The 9,062-nt window shown below is 34.6% G+C and overlaps 1 pseudogene; it reads left to right on the top strand.

Annotated features, from left to right (window-relative positions):
* The first annotated feature begins 3,399 nt into the window (after positions 1–3,399).
* LOC144549021 (LOB domain-containing protein 40 pseudogene) lies at positions 3,400–4,341 on the top strand (annotated as a pseudogene).
* The last annotated feature ends 4,721 nt before the right edge of the window (positions 4,342–9,062 follow it).

Raw genomic sequence — 9,062 nt, 5'->3', positions numbered from 1 at the left:
ACTACCTCGTGTATCTAGTCTATATCTTATATGTGAATATTTTCTATCTTTATCTTATATGTCAGACTGGTAAATAAATCGAACTTATCCATAACAATTTTTTTTCTAACAAACAATCATGAAAGAAAAACAACTTTAACCAACAATTTGACAACTTATGAGAATTGGATAAATAACACACAACTCTTGTGGAACTTTCTTTCCACCTTTGTTTTATTTCATTGAAAAAAATCTGTTGTTATAGATGAATTATTTCAACTTAGTCTCAAACATGACTAGTTGCTTTGAGATCCGTGCAGACTAGATTAGCACAAATCTTGAAGCGAACAAGCAATAATCTTATTGCGATGCGCGCAGATCGGACAGTATAGGAACCCTTCATATTCAAATAAATTTAAGTTCAATGGAGCATTTCATACTTTTAATGAAGGGTAAAATAGATATTTTATAAATTTAGAGTTAGTTTTAATATAAAATATAATAAAATGGGTAAATATGTAAGTTTTTGAAGTTTAGAGGAGAAAATACGTAATATTGAAGTTTTTGAGGGGAATACATGAAATTCCCCCCAAAATTAAATAAAATATCATAGCAGATAGTTTCCTTTCTTCATCATCACAGTTGCCTCGTTCGCCACTTCTCTTCAGATCTTTTGTGGCTCACGTTAACCCAATTTCACCTGTTACCAATGTTTCATTTGCATGAATATATTGCGTGAATGATGGTCAATATTCATTGATTGTTTTTTTTTTTAATAAAAACGTTTGTAATAAGTCATGAAGGATTTCAGACAAAACTTTATGTTAATAAATTGTTGGTTTATTATGTTATATTTATAGACAGTACATAATTAAATCTTACTATTTCAATTCATAGACCGCTCCTTGATTTTGGAGCCTCACTAGTTTACAAAAAAAAAAAAAAAAAAAAAACAAAGAGCAAAGAGCAAAGAGCCTAACTCTATCTAGTTGCCATATAAGCGCAACTCTATCTACTCCTAATTCACCAAATCGATCATCTTCTCCCTCTCTCTTTTGAAAATACTTGATAGTAACTACTAAGTTCTCTCCCCCTCCCTCTCTCTCTACTTTAAGCATCTTCATTATCTCTCTACGATTAGTTAGATTTTTTTTCTAGATGAATTTCATGTTATTTATTAATGGAGGCAAGGGAGATAGCGATTTTCACCGAGATGGTCACCAAAGGCAAGATTGTCAGTGAGATGTTACTTAAAAAAAATTTATATAAAATGTTGTATAAATCAATATAATCATGTTAACACAAAAATTATGTACTTATAATGCCAGTCTTAGAGTAACTAGTACGAAATAATTTTATATTTATCAATTATCTTCTTAAGATAACTGGTACGAAATAGCTCATACCCGTACCTCTATATGATTAAATTTTGTTTCGAAATAGAAGATCAGTCTTAGGTAACACTTATATTATTATAGGGGTGGCAAAAAAAGCTCGTAACTCATGGCTTGATTATAATTTGTATTTCACTTGTTTACTAATGGCTCGCTTGTTTTTCAACTGAGTTGTTAACGAAACCAATTTGTTAGTAGTTCGGTCCAGATTAAAAGAGTTCAAATTGGAGCTTTGCTCGCTCATCAGCTCAGCTATGTATAAATTTGTGTGCATTTATGATGTCTAGCTAGGTCCAGCTCGATCTAACAAATTTTTAAAACAAGATCTAGCCCAATCCAATAAACCAGCTCAATCCAGATTACAAACTGACTCGTGATGATTACAAGCTGAGTTTTCAATTTGGACCTCTAATCCCAACTCGTTGCACCCAACCATCAAAGTAAGGTTTTAAGATGATTATTTATAGTCGTTAATTATTCACATCTAAAAACCTCCGTCAGATCTAATCTCAGGAAGTACAGATCAATTAATAACAGCCATTAATTAAACAGGCAATTAACCGACGAATTAAGATAAATTAATAACAACATTTAATTAACAGGTGATTAACCGACGGATGAGGTGGGGTCCTTGATCCTTGGGATATAAATATAATAAAAATATTACAATAATGAGATTCCTAGGGAGATGCATACAAGCGCGATCGGATCACCTGCCCCAAGAGTGCAGGAGATTCGATCTCTATACAAGCATCTTGGAGCACATTTTGAGGGCCTGACGCTCACAAATCCTTTTTCCAAACTAAAGCAATCAACCAAACCGTTTCTGAAGAGCTGGAACCACCAATTCTTTGGCCTCAATTCTCTTCCCTCCAGTTTCTCAATCCAGCAAATGTCCAGTATTTTTCATTTCTGCAATCTTAGATTAATATGGGATATCTACCGATTAAATATTATTATTCATATATGGATGGTTCATTGAATCTAAATGTGAAATAAAACTCATCGTAGTTTTCTTAAAAGAATTTATACATATGTGTAATGTAAATATACTATCTATATTGCACATATTTAATTAAAACTTTAGAGGACATATAAATCTAATTGATTAAAACATAACAATTTGCATACAGTTTTATTTTTCTTTGTGAAAAAAATATAGATTTACTGTAATCTAATTACAAATAACATTTTATTATTTATATTAAAATAATACTAAAATTATTATTTATAAAATATTATAACTAACATATATTTTGAAACTTCATATTTTCTGTAAAAGTAAGAGAATCTACATCCCAACAACTCAAATAAGTTTTTAAATAATTGTTAATTACTTTTTATAAATTAAGATCTCTAAAGTTTTCAACTCTCACATTTCTAAAATTAATTTTAGAATTTCTACTAAACTATGTCAACAACAAATTATAAAGGAAAAACAATTTGAGCCAATCATTTGACTAGCACAGAGTTTATATACAATTTATTAATAAGAAACTTTACTGCATAATTACTAAATAAACACCTTTCACATCTTTAAAACTGAATTAAAAACTGTCACGTTAGATTAAAAACTCTAATAATACCATAAATGTAGATGCTCTAATACTTCTATATCATCTAAACTATAAAAAAATTAAAGTTCATACATAAAGAAAAGACATTTATTAATTTAAACTGATCACAACATTCAAAACCAATAGCACTCTCTGGTTTTTACTAAACTGGAGAGCAGAAACCCCATCTTAGAAATATTTTTCTCCACTCTTCGTGGCAGGAAAGAGTAAACCAGGTAACGACACACAGACACAGAGCAGTCAGAAGGAATGCCGAATCCAAATCTGGTTTCCCATTTTTCATAAAATTAACCATCGGCTCGCCTCCCCAGTACCAGTAGCCCCCACTACCAAAACCAACCACCTATATATCTCTCTTGCCCCTTCTCTCCCTCTCATTCCCTTCAAAATTCGCAATCAATTAAACCAGAGACACTTTACTCAAAAAAAAAAAAAAAAAAAAATTAAACCAGAGATACAAAAACAATCGTTCCAACGATGAGGATGAGTTGTAACGGATGCAGAGCACTGAGGAAAGGATGTAGCGAGAACTGCAGCATTCAACCATGCTTGCAGTGGATCAAAAGCCCTGAGGCACAAGGCCATGCCACCGTCTTCCTTGCCAAGTTCTACGGTCGTGCCGGTTTAATGAATCTGATCAATTCCGGTCCTGTCCACCTCCGCCCTGCTGTTTTCAGATCTTTGCTGTATGAAGCCTGTGGTCGAATGGTGAACCCGATTTATGGATCTGTCGGTCTGCTATGGTCCGGCAGCTGGCCTTTGGTTGAAGCGGCTGTTGATGCCATGTTAAAAGGTGCACCGATTGATTCAATCCCTTCTGAGACTGCCGCTGCCGGGCCTGTTCCACACCCGACTTATGACATTCGACACGTGTCAAAGACCGGTAGCGCTGATGCAGAGCTTCATATGGTAAAGAAGACTACGCGTACCCGGTTCAAGCGCACCGGGAAGTCGGGCAACGTCAATCCATCTCCACCTTCCCATACTGAAAATGAACCTGAACTGACTCATGATTCGTCTGATCCTAATCCGATTGAACCAATGTGTTGCGGTGGGGCCCAGCGGGAAGCGTCGGTAGACACTGTTGAGGCTGGTTCGCATGTGAGTCAGGGTGGACCGGGACCCGCAGTGGAATGTGAAGATGTGGGTCTGGATTTGACGCTCGGGTTCGTGTTTCAATCCGTAAGACGAGAAGCAGGTTCTGAACCGGTGAGCAGCGGCAAAAGCACCGGTCCTTGTGCGCTGGGTCTAGGGCTCCAATTAAGTGCATGAGAATTTAGTTCAAGTGGCAGCTAGGAAATAGGGAAATGATGGCTCTATTTTTTTTTGAAGGGAAAAATAGCAGTTTAGTCTGTTTTTGTTAGGGAATTTAAAGAATATATCAGCTTTTTTATTCTGTTTGTTTGCTGACGAAATTCGTAGCCTGTAAACAGTTTATATCATCTTCTATTTTAAATGTAAAGATCCAGCTTTTAGTTTGGTTTCGTTTTAAATTTTCTTTTCAAATAAGGATACAAATGATAAAAAAAAAAAAAAATTGTGGCAAGTTTCACATTGAAAGATTGGAAATATTATTGCAGCAAGCAAGGAAGTTTAGAGCAGTTTTGACTTCATGCAAGGCACAAACCATATGTAGAGCTGCTTTGATTCTATAGTCTATGCGTTGCATTAAGTCAAAACTACTCTGTTGAAATATTTACCAAAAATATTCCTGAGAAGGCGGCAAGTTGGTTTAGCAAGAGAAGAAATAGAAGAATAAAAACCAGACTAGACTATATACTATATACTGGCCACCTCGCTGCACGTTTTCCACAAAACCAGGAGCCTTAAAACCAGAGAAAACGACTTCAGAATTAAGAAAAAAGTTATTGCTATTGGCCTATTGACCTAATAACTTATTGCTATTAGGTCTAGAGTATTAATTATGCCCCACTCGGGTAGCCCGTATCCTGCCTGTCCGTACCCTATGCCCGGGGTACCCGTGTCCGAGTCCGGGTATAGGTCGGGTAAACGGGTACACGGGTACGGACAAAAACCGGATCGGTCACTGTTTTTTTGGCAAATACCCGACCCTATTCTGACCGACCATACCCCCGTACCCGACCTTACCCGTACCCGACTTTACCCTACCCGGATACCCGTCTACCCTTACCCATACCCGTACCCTTATAACCGACCCACTTTAATTCAAAAATCAAACCCAAATTTCAAATTTTCCCCCACCCGGTTCGAAAAAAAAAAGAAAAAAACAGAAAAAACAGAAAAAAGAAAAAACAGAAAAAAAAACAGAAAAGAAAAACAGAAAAAAAAACCGGACCGCCCTACCCCTCACGGGTACAACGGGCACGGCACGGTTTTTGAAAAAAATAGCCGAGATACCCGTCTACCCGTGATACCCGTGCCCGACCAATACCCATGCCCCTGCCCGGGTATACCCGGCCCGCCCTGCCCCTGTCCGACTTTAATCCACTAATTAGGTCTACGTCTAAAGTTAAAAGGATACAGACTACCGACTTCGCAAGTAATAACAAAGGATCAGTCTTAGGTAACACTTACACTATTATCCACATTCATACCCATCCATACCCGTTAAGTTAATAAAATAAAATTCTTACCCATATTTGTCGGATAACAGTAAAAAAATACTTTCATTGACACCCTAACTTGAGTTTGTATTCTCTGAGATATCTCAACTTTTGCGTGACCGATGTGTACGGTGATTATTTGGGGATAGCGCAGGGAGTCAACCTTATTTGTGCTTTGAGATTTGTGCATAACTTTATTTTGAATAGATGAGATTTTCCAAACAACACTCAATGTTTGAGATATCTCAGAGGATGCAAACCCCCCTCACTTCGCGTAACTTTCAAACGGGAGAAATGAAATGATCAAAACCTACAATATTACAAGCATTTTATTGGAACAAAATTATTTTTTATCAATATTGGCATATATTGCTTATTATTTATGAAGCGGAGGTTGAGCCAAATAAAATGACGGAACAGAAATTTGTAAAATTATATATATTGTAAATTTATTAAATTAGTTAATTTTTCTAACTAATTATTTTAAACATCGACATCATTGATGCCTCGGACAAAAGCTTTAATAATTGTGTTGTCACTTCATATTTATGCTATTTATGACCAGGCAGTTGCTTTTTTTTTTTTTCTATTGATACAATATGAATTAATAGTTCTTTTTAAGACAATTAAGGCAGGATTGAGGCCTCGGACAAATGCTTTAATAATTGTGTTGTCACTTCATATTTATGCAATTTATGACCAGGCAGTTTCTTTTTTTTTTTCTATTGATACAATATGAATTAATAGTTCTTTTTAAGACAATTAAGGCAGGATTTAATGGGAAATAATATTTTTCTTCTGATAATTTGATATACAGTTTATATAAATTTTCATGAAACTGGAGTACTGTAAATTTGAATTTGTTCCTCAAATATTACCATTGAACACTAAGAATTGTGTTCATTATTATTAGCATGTACATATATACAAAAAGAAAAGTCCTTGTCAGAACCATTACAATGAACACTACAGCAAGCTGCGCCAGTTAACTGAAGGTTTTTTCCCCCAGAAAGATTAAAATTCACGGAATGTCAGGAAACCAATATTATTATCATGGAAAGCATCCGTCGCTGCAAGTTATTTTTTTGGTTAAAAAGGCCTTAATTAGGCCCTGTTTCATTAGGAACGAAGCATAACAGTTACATTGGTTACAAAAGGATAATCCAAAGAAGGTGATATGAGCCTTCTATTACACCATCATCTAAATTACGACACTGATGTATATTACACCATCATCTAAACTACTACACTGATATATATTATAACCAAAAATCATCAGCAAAATATAGGGACCCAAGGGCATTGTTCAAAGCGAAATCTAAATCACTGTTTTTTTGTTAACACCACTATCTTGTTAGGAAGACGATTCTTCATCCTCTAGATGAAATGAGATACTATCTTCTTCTCCTGGGAAGATCACCCTAGTTTCTGTCTCGATTTTCTGCTTAGTCTTCTTATGCCTTGTCTAGTAAACAACTAAAGAGATTATTAAATATATCAAAGATCTAGCCATTTTGATTTGAAAAGTGAAAACTATTGAAACACACTTCATTTCTGTGCTTCCAAATGGTCCAACAAACATCACTAAATACAATAAAAAATGCAGTTCTTTCTACTGAGGGTAATGTGACAGCAAAATCAAAAACCTCCTGCAAGGTTGCCCATGCATTGAGTACAGTCTATATTATCTTTGCCTATCCATTGCAACACTTGTCTGACTAATTGACAGTTCAAGAATAAGTGATTAATTGTTTCATTACATGAGCAAAAAACACTAGTAGTATCTCCCTCCCAGCCTCTTTTATGCAAATTAACTCTAGTAAGTATTCTATTTCTGAAAGTAAGCCACATAAAGGGATTGAATACTAAAACTTCCTGTTGTAGTCCACCTCTCTGTCATATGTACATGGGTGAAGGACATTTGACTTAGCATATATAATATTTGAGCCCATTCCTATAAACAAACCCCTGTCAGAGTGTCTGAAAAGATAACATTGTGCCCCTGAGAGTGGATTACCTCTGAAACACTGATGTTTTTGTTAGTGCAGTTGTTATATAATTGTGGGTATTGAGTGGCTAATGCACAGTTTCCAGACCAAAGGTCTGTCCAAAAACTAATACTGGAAGAAGAACCTGGAGTAAACTTGGTACTATTGGCTCCTAGAGTGGCCACTAACATGATATCATGCCAGAAGGGGGAAATGGTTGTACTATGATTATCTTAGTATATGTTTGTGAGGAGTGTTTTCCATTGACTTGTATAAGTTGAACTTCCAACTTATACAAAACCCTATTATGCCACCTGTTTCACGCGCCCGACTCAAAACTCTATTATGCCAATGATAAAAACGACCCCAAAACCATTCATTGGTCCCTAGTATTCTTGTGTTTCTCCATTTTTATATTAAGTGCTTAGATGTCATGATCTGCCAATGACTTTGAATGAAAGATAAACTTTCGGATTGAATATCAGCCTTCCGATTAAATATTTTGATTCAATGCATCATTTTTATGTTTTTTTTACATATAGAAGTCTAAATTTATTTAGATACACACTCGCCCACATAATCTTCACATGCAAATTATATCATATTTTTATTGGTCATGATATCTTTCCATGATATCTTTCTATTTTTTAAATATCGTTAAAGAAATTTTTGAATTGATTGATAATTGATTGGTCATTGTTTTTATTCCTTTCCTTTTTTATATCATTTAAGGAATGTTGTTTGTTATTTAAAATATATATCACTTTGTATGAGACTTTTTTTTATGAAATATGTCAAAAAGATATAAGATATGTCATTTAATATGTTATTTAATATAATGTTGTTTACATGTAGATGTCATTTAATATATCATTTAAGAAATATTATTTGTAATTTAGTTTAAATTATTTTATGAAAATATGTCATTTTGTATGAGAATTTTTTTGTTCTCTTACAATATGTCGCCGTAGCAACGCACTTTTACCGTCTATTGTGCTTCCGCACAGATGGTGTACGTCACGAGTGGCAGTGCTGTAATTATGTTGAACTTTTTACTGTCTGTTCTGGATAACAAACCAATGGCGTTGATGGACCCCCCTCATTTTCCATCGGTCAAATTTCATGAACAATTAGTATTGAGCGTCTCTTCAACATCGGTTTGGCTAAAATGTTGATGGCACTGAGGGGGTTACTTTTACCATCACTTGTGTACATGATCTGTTGGTGTCAGATTGATCGACACTGTCTGGTATCCTTACTGAACCGATATTGTATTTTTAATTGGCAGCTATGATAATTAAATAATTGGAATATTGGTCATGCAGGTACATCATCAATTTAACTGATGGTGTTACTACTACAAAAAAACACATGTAATTACTATATATATCCCATTTAATCATTATAATAAAATAATTATTTAATAACATACCAATTGAATCAACATAGTAGCATATATATATATATATATCATTAACCATATCAATTGAATCAACATAGTAGCATATATATCAAGCTTCTAAATAGCGTTTATAGCGG

This window comes from Carex rostrata, chromosome 34 (assembly GCF_964058835.1).
Source record: "Carex rostrata chromosome 34, lpCarRost1.2, whole genome shotgun sequence".
NCBI lineage: Eukaryota > Viridiplantae > Streptophyta > Magnoliopsida > Poales > Cyperaceae > Carex > Carex rostrata.
The sequence above is the reverse complement of the archived record's forward strand: the minus strand, read 5'-3'. Positions and strand labels throughout refer to the sequence as shown.